The 15915-nt window shown below is 33.2% G+C and overlaps 1 long non-coding RNA gene across 1 annotated transcript; it reads right to left on the minus strand.

Moving 5' to 3' along the window:
* Positions 1-3252: 3252 nt before the first annotated feature.
* LOC128240610 (uncharacterized) lies at positions 3253-5772 on the minus strand. Its single transcript, XR_008262220.1, has 3 exons — positions 5659-5772; positions 4516-4569; positions 3253-3392 (listed from the first exon to the last, which is right to left on the minus strand). It is a non-coding gene; the product is annotated as an uncharacterized LOC128240610 (long non-coding RNA).
* Between the last annotated feature and the right edge of the window lie 10143 nt (positions 5773-15915).

The following is a 15915-nucleotide window of genomic DNA, read 5'->3' on the forward strand; positions in this document are numbered from 1 at the left end:
TACTTGACTGCCTTACAAGTTAAAGTTCATAATATTGATACGAACATGTACCCTATGACATTGAGTATATTGATCGCTAATAACAAATAGATAAGATAAGATAAGAAATAAGATAAGATAAGATAAGAAATAAGATAAGATAAGATAAGAAATATAGATAAGAAAAAATGTTAAATGACAGGCCCTAAAATTAAGGTGATGAAACGATAGATGTTGTACGTTCAATAGCTTGAAGCAAAATCTGAAATTTTAAACCTATCTTTAAAGCTCAAATTAATCATGACAAACAATTTTCGAAACAAAAATTAGAAAGCAAGTCAGTGACTTACGAAATTGTAAACATTGTTTAAAATAAAAATATGAGATAATAATTATAAAAATTATCAAGCGAAAGACACACTATAACAAATATGTGTGGGAATAAAAAAAAGATTACAGACAATACGGCGTTTTAAGACTCACCTTAATTATGCACAATAAGACCGATTACAATGATGTCGGTCAACCACACACTTTCTTTGTACAAGCTGCAATGTATTCAAGGGACTTAATTAGTATATATTGTAAAGGTGTTTGAACTTCAAACAAATAACTGGACTGTCGCAGATTGTAAGTAACCTCCATGATCGAGAGTGTAAGATAGGTTCATCTTAATCCGACTGTGGGTTTTTTGCGGAAACGAGATTTACCAAGTAAATTTGCTCGTAAATCAGCGTTATGACAGAACTTGCTAATACTACGGCTTTATTGTTGCACTGGTAGTTTTAACGACAAGAGTATTTTAAGATGAGGGAACTCCTAGCTATGCTTTTTGTACGAGCTCTTAACCCCAATAGCTACAATCCCCATCATTGAGGTTCAGAGTAGCTCCGAAAATGACGAAAGGCGTGTACTTCTAGAAGCTAAGCAATAGAGGGACCGAGACGCTCCGGGCATTGGCATCGACAGAAAGAGCCAGGGATTGCTGTTGGAACGCAGCTTGAGCACGCAATATGTTGCTGTCGATCAGGGTTGGGACAGATTATCAGCGTGATCCAACTACCAGACGTTCTTTGACTCGTACGTATATAGCTTTTCATATTCCACCTCGATGAATTAGCGGAATTAAAGTTACAGGCACCTTAAGGCCGACACGCTTAAAACCAAGAGCTAAGGGCTCAGTAGCTTCACGGCATAGGCTCAGCCACAAACTGTTGACATACACTGCGATATATATACTCATGTGCGAAACGAATCAAAACTCTCTTCTTTCGGATACCCTTAAGGTTGACTGTATGCCCAGCGTTGCCTATTACGTCAAACAAGAAATTAAAGTCTACGCTTGATGCTTTTTTTTTTTATTTACCAGGGACGAGCTCAGTAGCCATACCTGAACGAAGAACCTGTTTGTAGGCACCACATATTAATCGAGACACACCGTACAAAATGTTCCTCAGAAACAGGCCACACATACATCTTGCATTTTTAGCTTTGAATTTGATCAACCTTCATGAGTTTCAAAATTTATAATGATGACTGACTGATTAAAAGCAGTTCTGTCAATGTTAGATGTCGGAACCAGATGGTACAAATGTAAGGTTTTGCAAGTTTAAGAGTTACAGTAAACTCGTCTTTCAATGACTGTCCCAAGGCGCTAAGTGGACCAACCTTTTTTGATAAATCTATTGTGTTCGGTCAGGTTTTGATGATTGTGCGTTTGTGTCTCTTATTCAGTGTCGTTTGGGCCCTCATCTTGTGCCTCTCAATAGGGTCTATATTCGAATAACTGACTACTGGACTTGTGCATTGTATTATCATTGTTTTGTTTCAGTGCATGTGAACGATATAGGATGATATGGTCATTCTGCTATGCGCTTGGATCGTCCATTTGCATAACTCAAAAAACAAACAAACACAACTCCTTAATTGTGATACATGTTTTATTTTTCTCAAATATTAATATACAAGTACATATTTGCTTTTGACACATCAGGTTTGTTTGCTTCAATTAAAAGAGATTTACAATAATCTTACTTGGAATCTATTTAATTCAATGATTAGGTTTGTATGTGTCAAATACGTAAATCACATCAGCTTATACCACTTGGTGTTCATCTTATAACAGTCATGCATAGTTATCATGTATCAGCGTTTCCTTTTTGTAGGCTAAAGAAAGAAAGAAAAAGCACAACTGTGAAAAAGGCTGAGATATTCAGCAATCAGAACCACAATGGCCATCATAATGCAGAATTCTTAATGAAGGAAGATAAGCAAAAACACACGACCAGTGTTGACGAACAAAAACATGACAAAAACATATTTTCTTTGGATAAATTAGACAATTTGTACACGTGTATAATGACATTTGTCGTCGTAGATTCAGTTCGCAGAATGTTTTTACTGCTCTACGCATTGTCATTTGTATTTTAAAAAAACATTTGATCATCGAATTAGTTAATACTCTATCAAGTTTTAAGCTTTTTACCAAAATATTCACAATCAAAGTAGTCCGTACACTGGTTATAGAGAAATAAAATAAACCTGTGCATTAACAAAACGGTCACCCTTCGAATCACAATCTCATTGTATTCAATTATATGTATTTTGATCTGAACTTCTTTAGTAATAATAACAGAAACTCGTTGTCAGACATCAATCAAATTAGTATCGTGGTAAATGCGATGAAATTGCCTTTTTTAAATTAATAATCATTGAACGTTCAAATTATAACTCTTTTGTTCTTATTATCTTAAAATGTGACACAAAATACTATGTTTCGCCAAAACGTTCGTAACACTTTCGAAAATAATTTTATACTTACAAGTGTTTGCATGATTGCTGTAAGGTATTTGTTCAAACTTGTAAATAATAAAGCTCAATTGAAACGCAGTTTAAAACAATCGTTGCCAACATCAACTATGTGAATGAATCCCTTGTAACATGTCTTATAAATCGTCGTGTATTGATTTACTCAAAATTATGTTTTATAATAAGAAAAACATTTTCTGTTAAAAGTCGTTCACTATATGGCACCTAAAATATTAAGCGTCGAAAACATGTGTCACATTTTGTATTCAAAGTCGTGGGAACTTAGTGTAAAATCCATGATACATATGCATATACAATGCAGGAATCTAGACGGGCGCGCCAACTGAAAGTATCAAAGTCGTTTACAGGGAAAGAAGGGTATAAGCAAGTAGAGACAACAACAGAAGGCTTCCGAGAGCAGCAGCCATTTTTTTCCTTCCCGCTGCAGCCACCAACTTTCACCGTCAGTGTTAGGACGTTGCTCTCGCCACCGGTGACCGCGCCTGAAATAGCGACCGTGTACTCGTCTTTTGTGGCCTTGTCGAGGGTAATACCAGCAGCCGTTGTCACAGCTCCAGACGTGGGGCCAACAGCAAAGTTGGTATCTGGAAAGGTTACACGATTCAGGGCATTGATAGACAGATGTATACGAACATTTGCAATGGCGTTATCAAACAAACAATTATTTTGTATAAAAAATACATAAAATAACAAAGATATGTTCCAACTGCTGAATACAAACAATATTGTTATCGACTTTTGTTCTTTGTAAACAGAACGGTTTTTATTCGTTGTTTTACATACTGAATACCCCTCGAAAGTTCTAAATTCGAAAAGGACAATATACTGTAAACATTTCATTCAATTTACTATTAATGACTAATGTGTTTGATGTAATGTTTTAAACAAAATGTTGTTTAAGCAACGCAATACCAAATTAGATCTTGTCATGTAAGGGTATATAAAGAAAAGTAGATTATTCTTATAGCAATTGTATATCGTGAATTGGTGTACATCATATGTTTAGGGCTGCTGCTGTTTGAATTTTTGGTAAAATGTATTTAAACTGTTTACAGGTTTTATTGGAAGGGTGCTGCATCCTGTAATTTTTGGTAGCGCCCTTTTGGCCTCGCGGAGACCATCATTGGCACCCTTATGCCTTTATATAATTAAATGCTGAACAATATATTCTCTATACTGTATTTTTTTTATTTAAACTTTTAATATAATTATGTAATTTATACAATTTCGACATGTTTGGTTGTTGAAATATAATATAGCATTATCTGTAAAAAAACATTTAAGTTGTTCACAGGCGAAACAATGTGCCTTTTTCCCTTAATATCCCTGTCCCTCTTCTGCAGCATTCTGCCCTTTATAAAACCTTGCTAAAACACACATATATATATTTAATCCTATGTGTTACGACCATAACCTCGAGTCAGTCCATTGTCTTTGGGTTTTTTTATAGATAGTTGTCCGGTTAGCGCAGTGTTAAGCGCATTCGCTACTCATCAAGGCGCCTCAGGTACGATTCCCGGCCTGGGCGCATGTGAGTTTGGTTCGTCATCACCAAGCCATACAATGGGTTTCCTCTGGGTACTCCGGTTTCCCTCACAACATAAGACTATACTCATGTGTATAATCGTGCCAAACGAGAGTGACTAATATAATGTTGCAATAACTTATTTCACAATCGTTGCAAAACAAATAAGTTTATGTACGTACCAGTAGTCGTGTAAGTGTCGACACCGGCAGCAGAAACGTCACCAACTGATTCACCTATAACAGAAAAACGCTCGTTTGGTTAAATGAGCAATAATTGAATTTCAAAAGTGTAGTGTTTCTAAAGAGTTGTTGGCTTTTTTTCTCGGCCATTGTTTTAACGCTGAGTAAAATCTGCTTGTAAATTTTGACATTCAAATACGTTCATAATCTGCTAAATGGTTCATAACGAATGTTACAATGAGTTTTGAAAACCTTCAATTAGTAGTTGTTGTGTATTCGGATTCGTGTTCTTGAATTTATAAATTGTTTTAGAAAAATATTGGACACTTGGTATTTTGATCAAATAATTAGCAAAAAAGAATATTAATGAAATTTGTGTATTCATTTATAAAGTAAGGAGTGACCAGCATGTTATAGCTGGTGATATTTGTAGAGTATAAAATCATTGTCAAAATAAATATAAAACAGTATCATGTTACAAACTGACATATTTTGAACCATGGAATATTTCAATGCCTATTTTATACTTCATCTTAGGGTATTAATCACCAGGTTATTTCGAACGGCTGTTCCCTGTATCATTTTTGAAAGAGCTTTGTTGGTGTTCGTTCATTCGTTTATCTTCATATCGGAACAGTAGTCAGTACTATCGTGCAACTAGTAGAGTGCAGACTTATGATGTTTACTTATTTGCACGCAACCTGAATGATGCTCTAAACAATGGTATGAACGGTCGAATATGATTTCAACAATTCGAGTAGAGATCGCAGTATGTATAATGTGTAAACGATTTGAACAGATAAAGGCTCATGGCAATGTAATGTATACAACGATGTTTTTACCTTTGACTATTTTAAACCATTTCACATTTTGCAACTAATTTCCTCCATTATGCGTATATTGATACATCATTGTCTGTTATCCGCACATTATTACTTGCAGAGTTAGAGCTCTGTCTTATGGTTACCACTTTGGTATTATAATGAATGCATAAACACAAACAAAGAATAAATCACTCTCCAATATAGTACAATATTCATTACAAAAGATAATGTCATAAACACTCGTCTGGTCTACTGAATTCAATATTGACACCAATCATTAGAAATATTGTTAACATTTCAATCAGAAATGTCTACCTACCTGGACCTAAACCATCCGCTACGCATAACTCTTTTGTGGTTGTTGTAAAAGGCCCGACATCTCCAATTGGTACAGTAACCGTAGCTGTTCCGGTTGCAGAGCCATCATCTGTAGCTCTGAAAATAACGACATTTTGTCAGAACGTTCGACATCAATTGAATTAACAAAATCACAGTAAGTATAAATAAGATAAATTGGTAATAATCTTATATTGTTATTTGATTACGTTGATAGTAGATATACTATTTTGATCAAGAATACAGAATGCTACTGCTCGTGTTTTGGACGACTCAATACAATACATTAATTCATGGCTTTTGTTGGTTTTGTCTTAAATAAAGTTACTTAACCATAATCGTTTTGAATTAGGTAGCACATATTAAAGCAAGCATATGACCTCATAAATGTTACGTTTAATCTAAAATTAAGCTTAAATTTATTAATAATATTATCACTTTTATATATGGCGTTGACATAATTTAATTTACATATAAGTGACCGTGTTCTTCTTAAAATAATTAAGTTTAGTCTGCTTTAATTTGGAATTTAAGTATTTGCTATTTCTCATTTTTATGTATTATTTAATTTTCATATAAGTTACCGTATATTCTCAAAATAGTTAAGTTGACGCTAAATTATGAAAGAAGTTTAAATTAATATTATGGTGTTATTAGATCCGACGAAAGTTTGGAAGAACAATTTGCTGTAAATTTGAATAAAATATTGAAAATAAGTGTGAAATAAAGTTGAAGAAAAGTGATTAATCTCCGAAAGAGATGCATTTCAGTTGCATTTAATATCGACTTAAACTTTTCATGCAGTGTTATCTTGATTTTGTTATTGTCTTAAAGTGATAGTCATCGATAAGGCGGAAACAAATTATGTGTGGATGTATAGGTGTATGTTGTTATTTTTTTATAGAAAAAAACCTGTATATAACTTAGCATAGATTATAAGTATCTAGCATGTGGTTCCGGTACAGATAGAAAAATCCGACCCGAGAGCACGCGCGTAAGCCGGTAACGAGTTCAGATAGTCTGTGTTTTAGGAGCATATTCCTAGACATTATTGTATGATATGTTCGTTTTAAACTTACATATTGAAATTATCTATTTGCTTATTTTTTAAAACTTACACGATTTCAAGAACCAACTCTGCATTTGTTTCGTAGTCCACTGTGGCTGTAAGCGTAACAATGCCTACAGTAGCGGTTGCGATTCACACCACGGTACTTCCGGTGACCGTGTATGAGTCTACTGAGGTTGCATCAGTGGCCGCTGTAAGTGTTACAACTGTGTCTCCCACAGCTGCGGCCTCGGACAGTGGTGCAGCAAGGGTTATTGTTCCAGTCGCGGCCCCGGTTATTGTGCCATCACCGGACCAACCAGTAATAGCCGATTCTAAATTGAATGTATTTTTTAGTTTAGAAGATTGATATGATGAATGATATATATATATATATATATATATCATTTCTTATACGCTTATAGGGTAATAATATGTTATTTTAGAAGTTCCTTCTATATTTAAAACGGTTAATATTATCTAGGTAGGATTCTAAGTTGTTCGTTATTTAAATTGATCATTTTCGCCTATTTTCGTAATCGTTTAAGACGCCAAAATGGTTCCTTTTTCCAAAGTGAGCAATATTATGTTCAACGAATTATAAATGTCGAAAGGTAATGAATAAGTTGCCTCATCTATGTTTAAACGATGAATAGTTATACTTGAACTTAGTAAAATGAAATTTTTATTGTCAATATGCAATCTTTTAAAAAATATTTAAAGTGCAATATTACAGTTCTGTTCCTGTCTGCATCTGCACTAAAACATTTTAGCACAAGAAAAAGTATATGCATTGTTCAAAATAGTATATTGTATCAATTATGCAATTTGCAACAATTATTTATGTCTTCAAAAATGAGGACGATAAAAATCCTACTACAACGAGAACTGTATTCCATACAATACATTTCCTACCTAAACAGGACCATAGTAAGCGGTTTTGTTCGATAAAAGGGTATGAGTCTAAAGACTTATGTATCTAGCCTCATTTCAATATCTTGAGCAATTGTTGTGTCATAGTTGAAGCCTAGTATTGAGTTTATGCGCGCCGACCTCGATCATAACCACATATGAGAACACCACATTGCTATAACAACAGATCATTGTTGTTGTTGTTTTAAACGATATTGAAAATCGAACGACTGAAATAATACAGTTATAAGTGAGTTTCTGTTGGTCAAAATAACTAAGACAAATTTAATTAAGGCTCCACTTTCACTCTGCTATTATCCAATGTTTCAGAAGTTTCGGAATAAAGGCGGATGTGTTTAGTAATACTAAGTTGTGCTAAATATAGGACAGAAATGCGTTGTAAAAGTTACATGTTTTGGTGAATTTCCAATTTAAAACATATGTACGAGTGAAAGCATGCTCTCCAACATTTTGATTCTAATTGTCATTTTCTTTTATTAAATAAAATAGTAATTATATTCTTAAACATTGATCTTTGTATGTGTGCGATTTATACTTATGTAGACCATACAAATACTCGTATGTATTCCTGAACGTTGATAATGATATTGTCGTCGCTTCTCAGTACTTTGCTCTGCTTGTTATATTCTCACATTGTTTGTCAAATTATTTTCTACAACGCATTTCTGTCCGTTAAAAACGTTATTAATCATTACAATGAATACAGATTCTTGAATCAACTGTTCACCTGACCCTTCGAATTGGTATTCTACTTCGGCAACCGTATAAAGCGAATCCAATCGCGAGAAGCTCGTAAGATGCAATGGTACCGCAGGATTCATGCGGATGCCGCACGGTACTTGGAAGGGAGACGGGCGGAAGCCGTCATATACACGTACGAGTTTAGACGCCTTACGGTGCTCGCAATGGACACGTACGGATATGACTGAAGACTTGAACGATTTAAAGAGCCAGAATCTCCAAAACGTCAGTCCGGAAATCGTACGGAATCCGCCCGATTGTTGATTAGGCCGTCCTTGGTCGTTGCAATATTTTCTAACGTGTATGCTAGGTTAAGGTCAGTTAGAAATCTTCTCACATCGGACTTTTTTAACGTTACACTCCCGATGCGTTCTACGGCTAATGAAGAACCAAAAGAATTACGCCAGATAGCCACGGTACCCTCGCTGCCGCCGTGGTATTTTGCATACTTTCCACGTAACTTGTAACATACTGGCAACCAACTTATGGTTTAAGGAAATGTATCTGTTCTCTTAAGTTCAAGTACAGGCATGGCATGGCATGCGTTTTCAGAATGTTTGCTTTCTAAATTAATGGATTATTAAAAACTAAACAATGCATAATGTACCATTCTCTTAACGATATCGTAATAGAATCAAAGTATTTCGGAGTTAAACAAATTTAATGAATTTATTAATTGAAAAGTTAATTTGGATCATAGTCCACGGTATCAAAAGTTTACCTTGTATCTTTAAAGATCAAGTTAGACCTTATCGCTCTGAGTTAAATAGCATTTGAAACAAAACAAATGTTTCTAAAAACACATGCGATTGAAATTATATAAGTTGCTTAAAATGGACACAGCTTTTGCTATATGCTGGTAAAAGCATGTCAATTACATACATTATATGATTGTTTATTTACTTCTGAACAAAGTCACCCTTTCATTAAAGTATATATAATTCATCAATGATTTCTTCGTAACAAAAGCGCTGCTAATTTTAAGATATCAGTAAGTCGGAGGCGTGTCAACATCCTTATGTGTATCTATTTATTTTCGTTAATATTTTTTATTTAAAGTAAGATTACAGTAATGCATCTTTTAACATACCAGATTTCTGAACGCCGCAGAACAACAAAGCACAAAAAATAATTTTCCGAAACATCATTGCAAAGTAGATTTGTGTGTGGAACGTTTTTCAGTCAGTCGGTAAGGCGCTACGGTCCCGACCTGACAATTTATACTGCAGAATGCTAGGGTTTCTACGGCAGCAAGACAACATTACCTTATTTAGACAGATTTAATATGAAAATGAATATAAAACCAAATGGGATTTGTCTTTCTAGTACCTTTTATAGGCCTTAAAATCAACAAATCAGTACTAAATAATCACATCAAGAATCAACTTAAATTTTCGTTTTCTAAGCAAATTGGAAATTAACTTGTTTGAGCGCTCGAACATTGAAAATCCTGACACAGAGAGACAAACTCAGTAAATGGGTCTGAACAGGTCAAATTGTTTGAGCGCTCAAACAAAATTATAGGAAGATGGCCGGTTTGATTGCGAGTGGTTGGTTCAAGCGATTTGTAAGTGGTGGCAATTTGTTTGAGCGCTCAAACATTTTCCAAGAGTCCATTTCCATTTTCAATTTCTTAGGTCTCAAACATAGAGAATCTTTACACAGAGAAATGATCTCATGTAGTGGGACTGAGCAGGCCAAATTGTTCGAGCGCTCAAACAAAATGATGTGAATATTGATAGAATGGTTAAATGGTTCAAGCGATTACATTAGTTGTCAGTGTTCGAAGTATGTTTGAGCGCTCGAACATTGGCCTGTGAAACCAGTTTGTTTGGGCGTCTTATTAATTTTTATTCAACGCATTTTGTTTGAGCGCTCGAACATTTATTTAATACCTGTAAAAGCAGTTTGTTTGGGCGCCTTACATTTTCATATTAAGCATTTTGTTTGAGCGCTCGAACATTTTCCTGTAAAAGCAATTTGTTTGGCCACCCTAACACTTTTCAGTACAGGCATTTTGTTTGAGCGCTCAAACATTATACCAGTGTATACTATATGTTGGTCAATAAAACATTTTTCAGTTAAAGCAGTTTGTTTGAGCGCTCAAACATTTTACCAGTTTTTCATTGAAGGAAGCTTCAGTGCTCAGTTTTCTCCTAATTTTCAACAAATGCTGCTGAAGGCATGATAATTAAACTTTAATAGCACAATGATTTTTATAACATTTTATTTTTCACACAAACCCATACAATAGACTTAAAGGCATCTTATAAAACAATGGCTTGACAATCTAATGCCAAGAAAGTTTGGAAGTGTATATTTCATAATTCTCATTTGGCTATAAGTATAAAGTTGTGTCAAGGACAACACAATACTTAATTTAAATGTAAAACTATGTCAAAAACTAATCAAAAGGATTCACATATCCACAATATATAAAAAAGGCAGTTTGATAAAAGAAAATATTCATAATTGAAAATAAGATTTAGCAGAATTACTTATGGTTACATAAATCAATAAATAATCCAAAAAATATTCATATATGATTGTAAACCTTCAAAAGAAAACTATTTATAATCAGCCATAAATAGAATGATACAAAAAATACAAATAGACAGTATTGAGGAGTCTGGGTGCACTTCACAAAATGATATACCGGTAATCAAATTTATCAGATTTATTAAACAGCTGAAAGGTCTCAAACATAAACATATATGTTGAAATATCACAGGTAATAAACAAAACAGTACAATATTGTTAGAAGAAGCAGAATTTATATATAAATGCACATTTGGTTTTTAAACAATGTATTTGATTTTCAGTATAGTTTGTGGTTTGTCAAAGGATAACCCAACACATTTAAAATCATAAAATCGGACTTGATATTTACCCCAAGAATACATCTGGGGCAGTGATTACGAATAGTCTCAATTCTGAGCTCAGACTCAAGACTCATTATGGCAAAACTTCATTTCATTGTAATTTTCCTTCTATCAGAGCATTTATGGTAACATTTGCTGAAATATATTCATATTTGAAAGTTTTACTATAATTCACTTACATTTTTGTAAAAGAAATGGAATAAATATGATTTTGTGTTCCTTTATAAAAATGCTTTTCTGAGTCTGAGCCTAGACTTGGACTTGAGACTGTCATCATGGCCACTGGTCTACACTTCACCCATTCAGCTTTACATGGTATACATTAAACATAATATCTCTAAGACCCCACCCCCTCCCAGAATGGGTCTGGATTTTTTGACAAGCAAACATACATGGCATTTTGACTCATAATGCTTACACGTATGTAATATGTCCCCTGTTTCCATATGAAAAGCCACTTTGACTTGATTTAAAATATGTAAACATGAATGGAATCGTGCCTTGAAACCAAACACAAACCACACACAAAAACAAAAAGCATAACAAATGATAACATGTTTTACACACTATTTTTAGACACAACAGCAAAAACTAATACCTAATTGCCATAATATATCCTAAGTACGAAACGAAATTTAAAATATTAAGATATCAATAAGGTAAAAAGTATGTTTAAAAGTAGTCCAATATGTGAGAAATAACCTTGATAATTGATGTTTCTTCAAACTCGGAGAGGTAGGTTGTACACAAAGTTTAGTTATTGTTTTAAAACATGCATGTTCGAATAGGGCACAGTGATTCTGAAATTCACTCAAAATTATTCTGTGGTATTTTTCAATTGCAAACAAATTGACACCTGAGGACACATTGACTTTAATATTTGAGTAATTTTATTCGATGGATGATCAATTGGCTACAACTGTTTTTGCATGTGCCATCAATTAATACCAATTGGCCCTTGCAGATCTGTAATAAACAAATACCAACGAAATTACGAAGTTAAACACTGCACAGTCTGCTTTTGAAAGTGAAATCTTTAAATATTTACATTCTCATCGTTTCAAAATTTCTTTGCAAAGAAAGGGGATTTTAATGACGAATGCAATACACATACAACTTGTCATTTATTCAATGCACCTTTTAGCAAAATAGGAAACGAATTATATGTTGATACGATGCATCTTGAATTGTAAGGATGATTTAATTTATAACGACGCGCTTAACAGGCTGTGACCTGCGCCGGTGGATTTTCGAAAACACCTGAGCAAACACAGGATAAAACAAACGGGTAAACACAGCCATGTAAATAATTATGTAACTCATGCTTAAATAAATATCTTATAAATAAAGTAAAATAATAATAATAATAATAATAATAATAATAATAATAATTTTTATTATTATTATTATTATTAGTTGTAGTAGTAGTAGTAGTAGTAGTAGTAGTAGTAGTAGTAGTAGTAGTAGTAGTAGTAGTAGTATGCAAATAATAATAATAATAATAATAATAATAATAATAATAATAATAATAATAATAATAATAATAATTATTATTATAATTACTTATCATTATTATTATTATTATTATTATTATTATTATTATTATTATTCATAAAAACCATATGTGTTTTGTATAACAATATACATCAAGAACGTAATATCAAAATAGGTGTATGTTTCTTACCTCAGTATTCTTTTATATAAAATAAATTTAGCATTGAGTATAGTGAAAGCATTTTGTTTGTCAGGTCTGTACTTTCACATTCCATTGTACTGATGCAATTAATTAACATCTCTGAACCGGAAAAATGCAATTAATATTTCACTGATGTATTGCTATAATAATATTCAAATTGAAACCATAGGCCAGTTATCGGACCCTTTGCAAAGGCACAAAACTAATATTATTCGTCACTTTCTGTTTTTAAACAGGATATGACGTATTGAAAATATTACAAATTATGAAGATATCCTATCATGTGTGACGTCACCTTTTCACGGAAGCAATGTTTATTAGATGCATTATGTTTATGTAAGGATTCTTACAGGATAAGTTCTACCGGTTACTATATTTATGCAATGCATGTAGCTCGGAAAGCTGATTTGTCAGGTCATTATCAGCTGTGTTTGTTATCTATTACCACAAAGGGGCCAGTGATAACAATTATCCGACACTTGTTTCATCATATAACACCGTGGTACACATAGTTTTTAACTCATCTAATGTTCATAAGACATCCAAATGCTCGCTTGCTTACAAATTTCAATGAGCTCGTTGAATACAATTTCGTTCTAAACAAGGACTCATGACAGATCCTATGTATCGTCATTTAAAAATAAATATTATTTTGTATTGTATTTGCATGTCAGTATGTACCTAGATGTTATTGTCAACGATCCTTTATGTTTAAATTATTTATAGACTGGAATTAAACGCCTAAAACAAACCATATACAGATGTATAGAATCAAAAACTGTAAATGATTTTTTTTCAACCTGTCATTATCAAATTGCACATTTCATAGTCAATCAAATAACAACAACAACCTGTAATGCATTGGCGATATTTATCGCCACAGCATAAAGCACGCGAATGAGTACACGTGTAAGGGTATCATATACAATTATCGGTATATATGTTATAAACTTATAATATTGAATTATTTTATTATTAAATAATTATTTATGAAATGCCTGGGGAATTGAAATATTTCAGATTAGCTTCGATAGAGATTAGATTGTTATTGTGATTGTTTAATTCAAGGAGTTTTTTAGTTTATTGTTAAGAATATATAGTTGGGATACTTCCCAATCATCGGCGATTACCGAAGGATTTTAGTATGAGACTGGGAACGACGTCGAAGTTTCAAACTGCATATTTCAATTAACATAACTTAAAGTCCCATTATGTTTTAGTGATGTAAACTAATAGTTTTGTATGTATATCCAAATGGCTTCACTTCACTTTTTTGACATTTTAACCCCCAGAATGATAATAAAAATGCAAAACATATGTTCTGTTCTGTGTAAATGCTTTGATCCCGTTTATATGACCCCACGGGAAATGTGTGCATATAAACGCAAATCCTCACTGGTGTATTTTTGCCAAACGGGCCTTGAGTTGGGACTAATGTGCCTCCGTGGGACATGTCATATAAACCTGAATTGCCTCCGGGGTTGTTTTGATTTAAGCCGCAATTTTCAGAAAATATTCGGCATAATGAAGGACGAACATTGTTATATATACACAATTATTTATGTATTAAATATGTTGTCGAAAATCCATAGCAAAATATTTCTAAAAAAGCAACTGATATATCTAAATACAATGTTTACGTCTGATTTTTCTTTTATCGCGTTTAGCTATTTGGTTTCCTTCTAGGCTGGCATACAAGAGTAAGAAGCTACCGCACACACTTTATTTTATGCATTTTGTTTCTAATGAATCCAGCAGTGAATAAACATGAACAGCTAAGATTTAAGTGTTTTAACCGTCTTATAATCATTGAATGCGGTGACACTGGACATATATTAGTTTATCTAATTGCTACTCATGCGAAAGAAATGAATACGATACAAGTATTCTTATCACAATTCACTGAAAGTAGTTTTACGTATCACTATGATACATGTTTTTTGCCAACAAAAACCATTGGAGCTTTATTAAATATACTCAGTTTTTTATTTGCAATATCAACGCGTGCAAAACAACTACCGGGTGAATTATTTTGAGGGGCGAAATGAAATGTTGAACATATCAGCGGAGTAACAGTGGATGTGTTTTCTCTTTAATAAGTACACTTCTTTGAATCGCTCATGCTATTTTTAGTGTAACATGAGCAATGCGTCTACTTTATACTTATTTCAGACAATATTTATAAATCGTTTTTAATCGCTTGATGCAATGCCATTTTGTAGAGTGTAGAACCAGCCGACCGGTATGTTCAGTCGGTAAGAGCACCAGGCTAACCCCACAAGTAAACATTATGTTTCCTCATAAATAGTACATATAATTGTATTTCTAAATACAAATATCGTCTGATAATAACAAAATGATTATATTTCAATAGCCGCAATTATTTTCAAATGAACAGATACAAGAACTAATGTGTGTTACGTAATCGCAAAAAAAGACTATATCAAAATGTTTTACTTATCGTAGAATGACAACTCATTCTCTGTATGTTTTGCTTGAGCATTGTAGTTCTTTGATTGTTCATATAACTTTTGCAAGTCTTTTTAATATTGTTTCCACCCAAACCCCAATATGTCCGACACGGATCGGATGCACGGAAACACACAGCATGTACGAGGAATGCTGACATAAAGCCGCCTGGTAAGATCTGTTGACAAATCTCCGCGTGTCATGAAAACGGATTAACGGCTCTAGTAATGCAGGCACAACTGATTTGAATTTGGTCAAATAACTGAGAAACATTAAAATAAGATTCCACTTTCACTCTTCGGCTATTCTTTGTTTCTTTAATTTTCAAATCGGCGCGGTCATTTTCCACTGCTGAGATTGCCTAAAAATATCTTGTAAAATTATATCATGTTCAGTTGATTTCAGTAGTGAAATGTTTTTCAATGATAATATAAATGTATATGTCTTTTTATCAATCTGATTGAATCATTT

Source organism: Mya arenaria, chromosome 7 (genome assembly GCF_026914265.1).
Source record: "Mya arenaria isolate MELC-2E11 chromosome 7, ASM2691426v1".
In the NCBI taxonomy this organism is placed as follows: domain Eukaryota; kingdom Metazoa; phylum Mollusca; class Bivalvia; order Myida; family Myidae; genus Mya; species Mya arenaria.